Source organism: Nannospalax galili, unplaced genomic scaffold, assembly GCF_000622305.1.
Source record: "Nannospalax galili isolate Female #2095 unplaced genomic scaffold, S.galili_v1.0 scaffold364, whole genome shotgun sequence".
NCBI lineage: Eukaryota > Metazoa > Chordata > Mammalia > Rodentia > Spalacidae > Nannospalax > Nannospalax galili.
Genome location: NW_008352752.1, coordinates 3,509,033 through 3,521,657, shown reverse-complemented (window position 1 = coordinate 3,521,657; position 12,625 = coordinate 3,509,033). Strand labels below are relative to the sequence as shown.

At 45.3% G+C, this 12,625-nt stretch overlaps 1 long non-coding RNA gene across 1 annotated transcript; it reads right to left on the bottom strand.

The window, feature by feature from the left end:
• Positions 1–3,697: 3,697 nt before the first annotated feature.
• Positions 3,698–9,787, bottom strand: LOC115067143. Its single transcript, XR_003846576.1, has 2 exons — positions 9,300–9,787; positions 3,698–4,273 (listed from the first exon to the last, which is right to left on the bottom strand). It is a non-coding gene; the product is annotated as an uncharacterized LOC115067143 (long non-coding RNA).
• Positions 9,788–12,625: the final 2,838 nt, after the last annotated feature.

Genomic DNA, 12,625 nt, shown 5'->3' with positions numbered 1-12,625 from the left:
ATGAACGGTGTGACTCTCAGCTTGTAATTTTTCTAAGAAAGCCAAAGGCATAAAGTGAATATCTTCAGTGTTTTGTTGTGTTTTGTTGTGTCGTTGCTCCGTTTTCTACCATTAGTTGACCTCTTCAGGGTGAGCTTTTTCATGTATACATGCAAGAGAGCATTACAGACGAATCTGTACTAGAGTATGGAAGATACGTCTTATATTCCAACAAAATATAGGCGGGAGAGAGCAAGGAACCTGCTATAGTGAAGGGTGCTGAAGAAAAAGGTCTTTTGCCATGATAAAAAAGACACGGATCAGTAAGTGTGTAACGAATGGATGAACGAGGAGAGAGGTGGCAGTGGTCACTCAGCAACGACTGTGAGGTCTTAGTGTGTGCTGCCACACCCAACCCTCACATCCATCCTTTCATAATTCCTGACTTGCAGAAGGGGAATCCAGCTTGTCCAAGGTCTTAAGGCTAACAAAGGACTGAGACCCAGGGAAGGCAGGCTTTAAGGCCCTTGCCTTCTGCGTGCATTAGTTGCACCCTATGCCCTCTAGTGGCAGAACTGGAATAGGTACCCGGTACAGCAAATAGTAAAAGCTGCAGGCTATGTGCCCTTGTGGGGTTTGTGGAACCTGAGGAAGCAACCAGGCATATCTCTGTTCTACCCCCACCCCAAATGAACGACCCTCCTCCAAAGAAAAAAAAGAAAAGGCAACACAAGGCTAGAACCAGATAGTCTAGAAGGTGCATTTGATGGAATAGTCTCCTACTAAAAGGAGAACTGTTTTCAATCCTGGGAATTTAGAAGCTCCTCACCACCCCACTGCCCCTTCCAAGTTTCCAGAGCTTTCCTTGGCCTTCATTTAATGTTTCCCATCTTGACTCAACCCTCTTAACACTGGCACTCTGTCTTCCAACTCCTGGGTGGACACTGGGGGCCACTGTAGTGATTGGTGTTGTCTATCACAGTGACAGGTGACCTGCCACTGCCCCACCCCTGCTGTTTTGACTCAGGGCGGTGCTCTGTTTCATGCAGCCTATGGACAATGTTTACTGAGAAGTTGCTGCTCTAGTTTCTCTTCTTTGCCTCCTGACCCCCCTCAAACATCTGGCAACTTATTCCTCCCTAGAAACACTGCAGGCTCTGTAGCCAGTGGACAAGCAAACCTAGTCTCCCCCCTGCCTGTGTGGATCTCATTCTCTCTGCTTCTCATTCCCTCTCTTCTCTCTCTCTCCCATGTCCCCCACTGTCTCTGAATCTATCTCACACACATATAGAAGCACATACATAGCTGGTGTAAAAACATGTATAAAAGTACATCAAAGGACATTGGACTACAACACAAAGGGAAGACACAAACACCACGTAGTGAGCAGGGCAAAGAGGCTGGAGCTGTCTGAGGAGAGAACGCCTGGCTGTGGATGAGGAGCCTGCATTTGTTACTGTTCTCACTGCTGTGACCAAACACCTGACAGGAATAATTTAAAGCAGGAAGGGTTTGTTTGGGCTCATGGTTTCAAAAGGTTCCGCCCCACGCACGAGGGCAGAATATCATGTTGCCAGAGTGTGTGACAGAGGAGCTTGTTCACCTCATGGCAGACCAGAAGCAGAGAAAAGGGGTTACAGGAAAGGACTAGGCAAGACACAGTCCCTAGTGTCTCCAGCTCTGTCATACCTCTTGCTCTTCCCCACCTCCCAATAACGCTGTGCTGTTATGAATCCATCAAGAGATGAATCCATTGATTAGTCAGAGCTCTCAGAATCTAGTCACTTCTCCAGAGCCCATCAGCTGGTCACCCAGCCCTGAATACATAAAACCATGGGGGGTAGTTCATATTCAAACCATAACAGCACCTTTCTCTAAATCACACAGATAGACCACAGTGAAGAATGCTGACCACCCTAGATCCATAGAACCTCTAGCTTCTCGGAGAAAAAGGCTAGATCCTACAGATCACAAGAGCAAGAGACGGAAATGAGGCATCTGTGTTTATTCGTGAAAAGGGTATGTTTTTAAATGCCTCACTTCTCCCAGACCAGGATTAACTCTAAGGCACTTGCTACCAGTTGGCTCTGTGCATGTGGGAGGTGTCCTTGCAGGCTCTGACAACTGAATTCATCTCCTCTGCCAGGCCAAGAGCGCAGCAGTTTCTCCAATGCACAGCAGGCACCAACCTTGAAATCAGGCCTTCCACGTTGGAATAAGGTGATAGAGACCGAGAGACACCAAAGCAAAACCTGTCTGGGAGGCTTCTCATAAGAATGCGCGCGCGTGTGTGTGTGTGTGTGTGTGTGTGTGTGTGTGTGTTTTCTCATAAGAATGTGTGTGTGTGTGTGTGTAGCAGCAAAGTCAGGGCAGGACAGAACTTCCTGAATCCCTTAGGGTGTGAAAAGTCAGTATGAATAACAGGCAGTTTCCCCAGTGCCCAGTGCTATACTCCAGGCAGCAGGTGTTTCTGTGGGCCTTCTGTCTCTGTGATGAATACTTAAGAAAAATAATTTTCAAAGAGGGAAGATTTATTTTGGTTCATTGGCTCAGAGGTTTTGGTCCACAGTTGGCTGGCTGGTTTCTGGGCCTGTGGTAAGGTAGAGCATCATAGCAGAAGCCCAAGGAGGGACAGGGCTGGGATTGTTTGGAGGCTCAAGAGCAGGCTGGGGAGCAGTGCAAAGGCCCCACTAGCCCCTCCCATGCATCTAGGCTGTCTTTATATTAGCAAGTACAGAGCATCCCTTCTTTTGAATGGGGGCAGAAAGTGAGAAGTCTGAATAAGAGGACAGTGTGATTCGAAAGTGTTACAGTCAGAGTCTTCTCAATCCTAGCACCAAGGGAAGAGGTCACTGCAGCCCATGTGCACACCATCGGAGGTGTATTAGGTGGAGAGAACATTGTTCCCAAAGGCAATGGGACCTGGGACACAAGAGGGAATTGGTCATTAGATGAGCCAATCTTTCAGAAGTCTCAAGATTTTTTTCTCTCCTGCTTTTAATTCTAGTTCATTTCTATCAATTACGTGTGTGAAGAATAGAAAAATATTAGAATAATCTAATTTATAATAATAAGGGAAGGGTTGGAAGAAGTCAAGAATCATTAGGTTATTTATATAAATGGCAGTAAGTTAAAGACAAACATGCACACAGTCAGCAAGATGGCTTAGTGGGTAAGGGTGTTTGCTGTCATGCGTGACTATCTGAGTTAGTCCCCAAGAAAGAACTCAAATGGTAGGTGAGAACTAACTCCTGACTCCCACAAGTTCCTTTCTGATCTCCACACACCTGTCCTGGCACATGTGCATCCACATACACTCACAAACAATAAGTAAATAAAACAATTCACTTAAAAAACATGTTCAGAATTTCATTTTGAACAGGGTCTCACTATGCAGCCCTGGCTGGCCTGGAACTCACTATGTAGACCACACTGGCTTTGCACTCAGAGAGATCTGCCTGCCTCTACCTCCCCAGCGCTGGGATTAAGTGCACCACCACACCCAGGCAAAATTTTACTTTTGTAGGAAAAGGTATGCATACCTCAGTATATATGAACACACATGTACGTGTGCATATATGTGTGTGCCAAGAGAAGACAAGAGAAAGTGATTGCCAGGCGCTGGCTGGATGTCAGGGAAGCTGTTTTCTAGGTTTGTTTTCTTCCTTTGACCTATGTTTAGTGATTTGTCAGTAAAAGGAATGTACTACTCATGGAATGACACAAAACAATTTAAATTTATTGCCAAATACTTAGTTTGTACGGGCCAATCTTGTTTGTCAACATTTTTCTCATATTTTATACTATAAACAATGTGGAGCCCAGACTGTTGGCAGAAAAATGAACAAGGTATGACAGAATGCAACGAGAAATTGTGAACTTTAGCCCAAAGCATATGTGTGTGCAAAGCAGTTGCCAATGTCCCAAGATATAATGAATCTCTAACCCGTCAAAGGATATTGACTAGAACGTGTTGGTGGGGGACTTTGGGTTTTGACCAAATTCTCATTCGAAACTGTCAAATGACTTGTTTTAGGGGTACAGATGGGAGCTCTGAGTGTGGAGGGGGCAGTTCTAGTTTCCTTTCTGTTGCTATGGTAAAACACTGACCAAACAACAACTTAGGGGAGAAAGGATTTATCTGGCTCACACTAGAAGGTCACTGTCCATTACCAATGGAAGTCAGGGCAGGAACCCACGCAGGAACGTGAAGGCAGGCCTGTTGATTCCACATAGCATCAGCTGGCACTGGGAACTCACAGCCAGGAAGAACAGCAGAAACCATGGAGGAATGCTGCTTGTGGGCAGAAGTAAAGGAAGGCAATGTAAGAAGCTGGGAAAAACGGTCTGTTTCTTCAGTACATGAGTGCCCTCCCCCATTCTCAAAGAGCTGTCTGTCTACTAGGACTTTCCATGGGAATGGAACTTTTGTTTAAATGAGCCACCATGGCTGCCACAAGCCACAGCCACATGTATGTATGTAGACTCAACTAGGATGGTCTGACAATGGAGGAATTAACTGCTTAATTTTATTGAAGTATTAAAAGCCATGCAGTTCGGGCTTCCACATTGGACAGTGTGGGTTTAGAACACAGAAGCCCTGTGTTCTAGGTACATTGGGAGATGTCAGTGGGGTTAGTAACCAACAGGCTGCATTTGCTTCAGACCTCAGAATGAAAGGCGAGCAAATAACGGTTGACCCAGACATTCACATGCAGTAGGCCGTCACCTGGGTCTTGCTGCAAGCTGGTCTGGGCCTGAGCTGCCAACATGAGTCCCGTGGAGCTCTGGCTCCACCTGCAGGCCCTAGTGAGCATTGCACCCACTTTCCACTCCACCTGCCCCACCAAAGGCTTCCTCTTCAAACCAGGACAGCCTCACTCACAGAAAGGGGTTAGCAATAGCCTACTCAAAGTCACATTAGAACAGAACAGAGAGGCCTCAAAAATTATTTTAACACTCCTGTTCCTGTTTTATAGTAGAGAAACCAAGGCTAAGAGAGGTGACTGGTGTGTCTGGCCATTTTGCCCAGGGCACTGACCTGCTGAGTCCACAGACGGGTTAGGGGCATGTGGGCAAGTAAGAAAAACAGGAACCATCTGGTCAAGGTCAGGCCTTCCTTCTACCCTCTTTATAGCTGCACAGTAATTTCTTAAAATTGCTGCTGAGTAAGGTGGGTGTTTGGCAAACAGAACGAAGCTGCTGTCCATTAACACAGACCTTTGGGTTACTTACCGACAAAAAACATAATTTCTGCTTTGCTATTAAAGATTTTATGTAATATAATTCTATTTTTAAAAACCTCTCCCTTAAGCTGGGTATGGTGGCACACGCCTTTAATCCCAGCACTTGGGAGGCAGAGGCAGACAGATCTCTGTGAGATCAAGGCCAGCCTGGTCTCTCCATAGATAGTTCCAGGCCAGCTGGGGCTAGAGGGAGACCCTGTCTCAAAAAAGGACCAAAAAGAAAAAAAAACAAAAACCCCAAACCCAAAATAAACTAAAACTCTTCCTAGGTCAGCTGGGACTACAGGGAGACCCTGTCTCAAAAAGATTTTTTAAAAAAAAGTAAATAGGGGACTGGAAAGATGGCTCAGTAGTTGAGAGCACTGGCTGTTCTTAAGAGGATCTGGGTTTGGTTCCCAGCATCCACATGACAGCTAACAACCACCTGTAACTCCAGTTCCAGGGAATCTGACACCCTCTTCTGACCTCCTCCGGCACTGCATGACATGGTTACACTTACATACGCTCATACACAGAAAATAAAAATAATAAAACTTTTAAAAAGTAAAAGAAAAAGCTGGGCCTGGTAATACAGGCCTTTAATCCCAGAATGCAAGAGGCAGCAGTGGGCAAATCTCTGTGAATTCAATCAGGGTTTATTATATAGTGAGTTCAAGGTCAGTCAGGGCTACATAGTGAGACCATGTCTCAAAAAATCCCTGTCCCAAAAAGATCCCCCCCCCCAAAAAAAGTAAATTAAAAAAAATATATCGTGTATATATCAGGCTTAGCTCTCATAAACAAAGTGCCTGGAGCCTATTGCTTGATTGGATGGACACCATTTATCCATTTGGAGGTAGCTATTAACAAAGTTCAGTACTTCATCAAGCAGCGAGTTCTCTCCTTCATGTCCTGCTTCATTAACCTTTTCCCCTGTAACTCAGCATGGTGTGGTGGATACATAGCCAAGCCAGATGGACCAAGCATCAGTAGGCTACACTGTGAGGAATAACTAAGGTATGTATGGCAGACTTTGTCCAAGGTCAGAAGTTCAGGATTTTCGTATGGTCATATCTGTCACACTAGTCTTGAAGCGAGAGCTGCTCCTGACACTTCGAAAGTGACTGGATAGCAAATTGTTGGGCTCCACTGAAATGTGTCAGGTAATTAGTTACAAAAAAACCACTGGAAACAAACCATCCCAATGTTCCAGAAACTAGGGAGCAGACACAGCAGTGAGTAGTCTAGGACCCTCTGGGCTTCTATCTCACTTTCTTTTGGTATCTTTATGAGACAGGGTCTCCCTGCAGCCCCAGCTTGTCTGGAACTTTCTATGTAGACCAGGTCTGCTCTTGATCTCACAGAGATCCCCCTGCCTCTGCCTCACAAGTGCTGGGATTAAAGGCGTGAACCACCACGCCTGGCTTCTACCTCACTTTTAGCAACATGGAAGCACAGGGCCCTGCTCTCAGTATTAGAGCCAACAGATATTTCCAAGCAGGAAGACATCCAGCAACATTCTCTGTTGCTTTCTGTCATTGTCCCTTGAGACAGGGTCTCTGACTGAACTAGAAGCTTGATGTTTTGACTAGCTTGCCTAGCCCGTCTCTGCTCCCCCACTGCTGGGGTAACTGGCATGCATGGCCATGCCCAGCTTTTACGTGGCTGTTGAGGATTTGAACTCAGGTCTTCATGCTTGTACAGCAAGAGCTCTCATCTACTGAATCATCTCCCTAGCCTGACACCTACCTTTTAATATGGAAAATATAACTAAAATTCCACTCATCTCAAAGCCTGAACAAAGGAAAAATTAATCCTGTGGGACTCTTGTCCCATGTCTGACCAGCAAAGCAAGAGTGACTGGTTGTTTCAATGTTTTGTTACTTAGAAAATTGTGCAATTATTCAAACCACCACTGAGGAAAATGGGATTTGCAGCTAAAAATACTGGGTGGAAATGCCAAATTTGCCATTTAATGACTGGTAGATTAGATTACTTTTCTAATTTACCTCTTCCTTCTACCATTTCCGTAAGAAAATAATTTACTGTCCTGAACTTTGGGCTTGGCCATATGACTTGTTTTGGTCAATGCAACGGTGGTGAGATATGGCACTTCCCCTAGCTCCCACAACCACGTTCAAACCTAATCCATACAACAGATCTTTCATTCTCTGCCACTCAGGAATCTGCTTCTCTTGATTGCAAATGGACACATTAGGGCTGAATCTCTTCTTTTAACCTGTAAGTTCACACAAATTCTCCAGACAACAGACTTAAGTCATTTCTGAAGGAGCAAGACACATGTAAGATTAAACTTTCTTGGAGTCCTAATTATGTGTGAACACTGCTGTTTCCTGTGCATAATCTCATTTAATGAAGTGGCTGACTCCCCTCTCCAGTCTGGTTTGCTCCTGTCCTCACACCAGCTGGTGATTCAGAGTTGCCTGTTAGCTGCATCCATTCTCCAAGCTCTCATGACCATTTGGGAGTGTGGACTAGAGCCCACTGCCATCTGGGTGACTCTGGGTGGCCTGCGTTGACTACATGACCTGACACACATGGCACTTACTAAGGGCTTGATTCATCTTCTTCATTCAGCTGCAATGTGTCCAATGGCACAGGCTCAGACCCTGCTCACCACCACACGTCCCTTCTAAGAAAGAAATCTGGTACCAAATCTTTGCTCAGTGACTGAGTTTTTCTAGTATGGCCAGGTCTCAGATAGGGATTGCTTCAATTCCTTCTGTTGGCCCCCTGGATGCCAATGTTCCCAGTTGCTCTGTGCCACTCCTTGTGACTCCCTTGGCTGGCACTGGACACTATTCAGGCAGACCTTCCCCCATCATACATCTGCCACTTGCCAAATACAACCTTGGAGGTTGCCTTTCTTGAACACAGCCCACTGTGCCTGTCTGTGCCCTTGTAATCTTCAGGGGCAGCCAGGCTGGCTTCCTGGCAATTGTCCTCCCCCAGGGCCCAGGTGTTAGGACAAAACTGCCAGGTTTATGTGCAAGTGACACAGGGGTAATTGGGGTCCCCTCTTAGGGCTCTTATTCTCATTAGTAAAATAATTTAAGAATAGAGGCTGGAGAGATGGCTCAGTGGTTAAGAACACTGGCTGTTCTTGCAGAAGACCCAGGTTCAAATCCCAGCACCCACATGGCAGCTAACAATTATCTGTAACTCCAGTTCCAGGGGATCCAACACCCTCTTCTGTCCTCCGCAGGCACTGCACAACACGGGTGCACTTACATACGTGCAGGCAATACACACATACAAATAAAATAAAATATTTAGAAAAAATAATTTAATAGACTTGAATGAAAGCTTTAGGACAATCTTATCAGAGTTGAAAGAAAAACCCTCATGGCAAGCAAGTTCTAAATCTCAGCAGTTGCCCTGGAGAATGGGAAGAAAAAGAAAAGGAAGAAGACCATGTCCCCAATCCCATTTAAGCCACATGGAGGTCACACACATGGCAGACTAGCAGGACACATGCCAGGGAAGGCAGCTTTAGAAAGAGTAAAAAAAACCCAAAATGTTGGGGACTCCCTAAGTGTTAAGAAAATCATGCTTAGAAAAAAGAGAGAGAAAAGGAGAGGTTATGCTTCAGAAAAGCTGGCCGACTTACACAAAGTTGCATTTCTGTGGAAGTTTTGGGGCAGGGTTCTGGGTGGGAAAAGTCTGCTATGGTATTAATGCTGATTATCCCGCCATCTCTTTGGCATGGTTTAGGGTGCACCTGCCATAAGGAGTGGTCTCTTGGCCAGACGCATGACCTGGTTCAACTGGAATGTTAGGTCTACATTCAGGCCAGGAATTTTATTCTCTTGACCAGTTTCTTCTTAATGGGCCTTTATTGTTATTGTAACATAAGGGTCAAAGTTAGTTGAGCCTCTACCAAAAATACTGAAATGTCATTGAGTGGACTTTCCATAATAACTATGCCATTTTGTACTTGGCTGACTGGGAGCTTCCCAGAATTCTCTCTATGGGCTCCTATTACATTTAGCTAAGGATTTCCAAGGCTTGGAAAGGCAGCAGGGAGGCAGTAGCCCTGACTCTGAAAAGCACTGAGAGATGGTAGGGACTTACAGAGGTACTGGTTAGACATCTTCCTCTTTTCTGCTGAGCATTCAGCATTTCCCCGACTGTGGGCTCGGACAGTAGCAGCTCCAAACTCCCGAAGGCCAGGCTGCGAACTCACAGAAGCAGCACAACAACCCCTTCAGCCTTCTCAGCCCTCTGTGTCTCCCACTGCAGCAGCTGGGCAGTCTTCATTATCACCACCCAGCAAGCTTGAATTTGCTCACCTGTATCGGGGATGGGGGAGGACAGGCTAGAGACTTTCCTTTCCAAAGTTTTGAGCCAAAGTCTGAAGACCAAAATGCAATTTTCTTTTTAAAAATGCTAATTTGCAGGCTGTCAGTGGGCAAAGGCAGTGACAACCTAGGACCCACACGGTAAAAGGAGAGAACTCCGCAAGTTGTCCTTTGACCTCCACATACACAAAATAGATGCAATAAAAACATTTAAAATCTATTTTTTTGTGTGTTTTGCCTGCGTGTATGTAAGTGCACCCATGCCGTACAATGCTTGTGGAAGCTAGAAGAGGGTGTTAGATCCCCTAGAATGGGAGTTACAGATGGTTGTTAGCTGCCATCTGGGTGGGAACTGAACTGGTCCTCTGCAAGAGCAGCCCATATTCTTAACAACAAGAGCCATTTTTTCGGCCCCCCCGCCACATTTTTTTTAGGGTGTATGCATGTATTGCCTGCATGTAGGTAAGTGCACCTGTGTCAGGCAATAACCGTGGAGGGCAGAAGAGACTGTCGGATCCCCTGGAGCTGGAGTTACAGATAGTTATTAGCTGCCATGTGGATGCTGGGATTCGAACCCGGGTCTTCTGCAAGAATAGTCAGTGTTCTTAACAGCTGAGCCACCTCTCCAGCCCACCCTTCCCTAGAATTTGACCAACATTCATTCAGAACTCTACTGAAAGCTAATTTCTTCTGAATTCTGGGCTTCCTCTGCAAATGTTTCTACAGGTTATGCACACCATCCCACCTCCTGTTCCTGTTCTGAGCATTTTGGGGAGCAAGGTGATGGCATTTTTGAATGTTAATTCCTTTTATATGTCCTTTGTTTTAAACTCTTTAACAAGGAGTAATTTGTTAAATGGTCTCCCAGTCAAATACGAAATCATGAGCTATTTGGTCAATCACTTCCACCTGCAGAAGCTGTAGATTTTCAAAGGTGTCTAATTAGCAACCAGAGCATGTGCTAGGAAATGGAATTGTTTGTTTAAATAAAGGACAGGGGCAGAGGCCACCCAGCCTGGGGCCTTCCTTCTGTGTGTATCAGCCCTGCCTGGCTGCTCCCAGCTGGCTCTTTGTAAAGGTCCACTGCCAGCCTAGACTGCGTGTAGCCTTTGGAGCCCTCACATCTTGTTCCATGGTGCAAAGCAGGTGTGACCATTAAAAAACAACTAGTTGGGTCCTGCTTATCTAGAGATTACAAATTATGTGCTTTTCTGGCCCAGTGGTTCTGAGTCTCGGCTGCACATCACGATCTCCAGGGGCACTTCAAACAAACTGGATGTCCAGACTGCATCCAGCTTTAACCACACTCTGAGATAGCAGTTATAAAAGCATCCCAGGTGATTGTACATGTGCCACCGCATTAGAAAAGGTGGTTCTCAAACTATGGGATCAGAATGAGCTGGAGAGTTCGTTAAAATTCAGGATGCTGAGCCCCATCCCACACTCCCTAGTGATGAAAGTGGCACTTCTGGTCACTGTAAAGATGCTGCCAATGCTCAACAGTGTGTATTCCTTTCGGAGTCAAAACAGCCTTATTCCTGCACATGCATTGCAGAGTGCCTGTCATTAGCTCGGCTTCTTCATTCTCACAGGCTGCTTCATTCTTGCCCTTTGGTGCCACACTGACACCTGTCTTTACCATAGCCAGGTTCTCACACATATGCAAGATTTGCTCATCAGCCCTAAGTATCTGCTTTATTTCCCCCAGCAATAAGCTCCCCTTTGCCTTACAGACACTGGACTCAAAGCTATTTTTCCCCCCAACTAACAATAAAAACCCAGTCCAAATCCAAGTTGTCAAACTGTAGAAAAAAATAGCAATTTCTCTGTTTAAGAATACTACTGTCTTGGGGGCTGGAGAGATGGCTCAGCAGTTAAGAGTACTGACTGCTTTTGCAGAGGACCCAGGTTCAATTCCCAGCACCCACATGGCAGCTATGAACTGTCCTTAACTCCAGTTCCAGGAGAATCCGAAGCCCTCTTCTGACCTCGGCAGCATTGCACAACATGGGTGCACTCACATACATGCAGGCAATACACTTATACACATAAATTAAAAATAATCAACTACTTAAAAAAAAAGAATACTACTGTCTTAGGAGACAGAGAACACTGTCTATAAAGTGTAAGGAATAATTTAGCAACCTAGGAATTGGCTTAGTTTGGGCCAAGCACACTCCTGACAAGCCTGACAGCCTGAGACCCTTCACTACATGTACTATGAACACACACTCCTCTCCGAATAATGCACCCTGCAAACTGTTAGCAACCTAGGTCTCCCACTACACACCCCACTCCAAACAATGGAGTAAGTTTCTCCTCCCCTTAACAACTAAAAAACTTAGATTCTATTAAATCATATTCTAGACATTCAGGTATGAAAGTAGGGAGGTCAATTTGGCCTGAACTAGGTTTGGGTACATGCAAACTATATCCTCTAAGTGACCTTTTAGGGAGAATCCTCTATTTACCATCTTATGACTATATATGATTGGGTGCACGCACCATTAAAATCAAATGCATTTGGGGGACATGATCAGTAGAGAAATGGTTATACAATTTAATCTGTCAATCAAAAGAGAACCACCTAAACTACATCCTAGCCAAACTCCTCCTTCCTTTAGCCCACATAAGAAAGCCCAAGCAACGACCTAGGGCCCTGGAGGACCTTCCCTCCTGTGGCCTGCTGTCAATCTTGGCAGTGTACTCCTTTCTAATCTGTACTATCGCTTCTTTTAAAATAAAGTTTCCTTGCTCCTTTCACAAGGAAAGGGCTCTGTGTGAGTCTTTCAGTTCCTTGAATAAGAGTCCAGGAACCTGGAAACACTTGGACCCACACCTTAATCACTGTGATGTCCATATTAGCAATCTACTTACAATGGCCTACAGTTAAGAGTTCTACCTTACTGGGAGACAGAAACAGACAGATCTCTGGGTTCCAGGCCAGCCTGGTCTACATAGCAAGTTCCAGGCCAGTTGGGGCTACAGGGAGACCGTCTCAAAAAGACCCCCACAAAAAAGAAGAGTTCCACTTTACATAAAATCATGACCAAAATCTTTTAAGGTAAATTTTGTAGAGGAATAAGAGCTACATGAAAA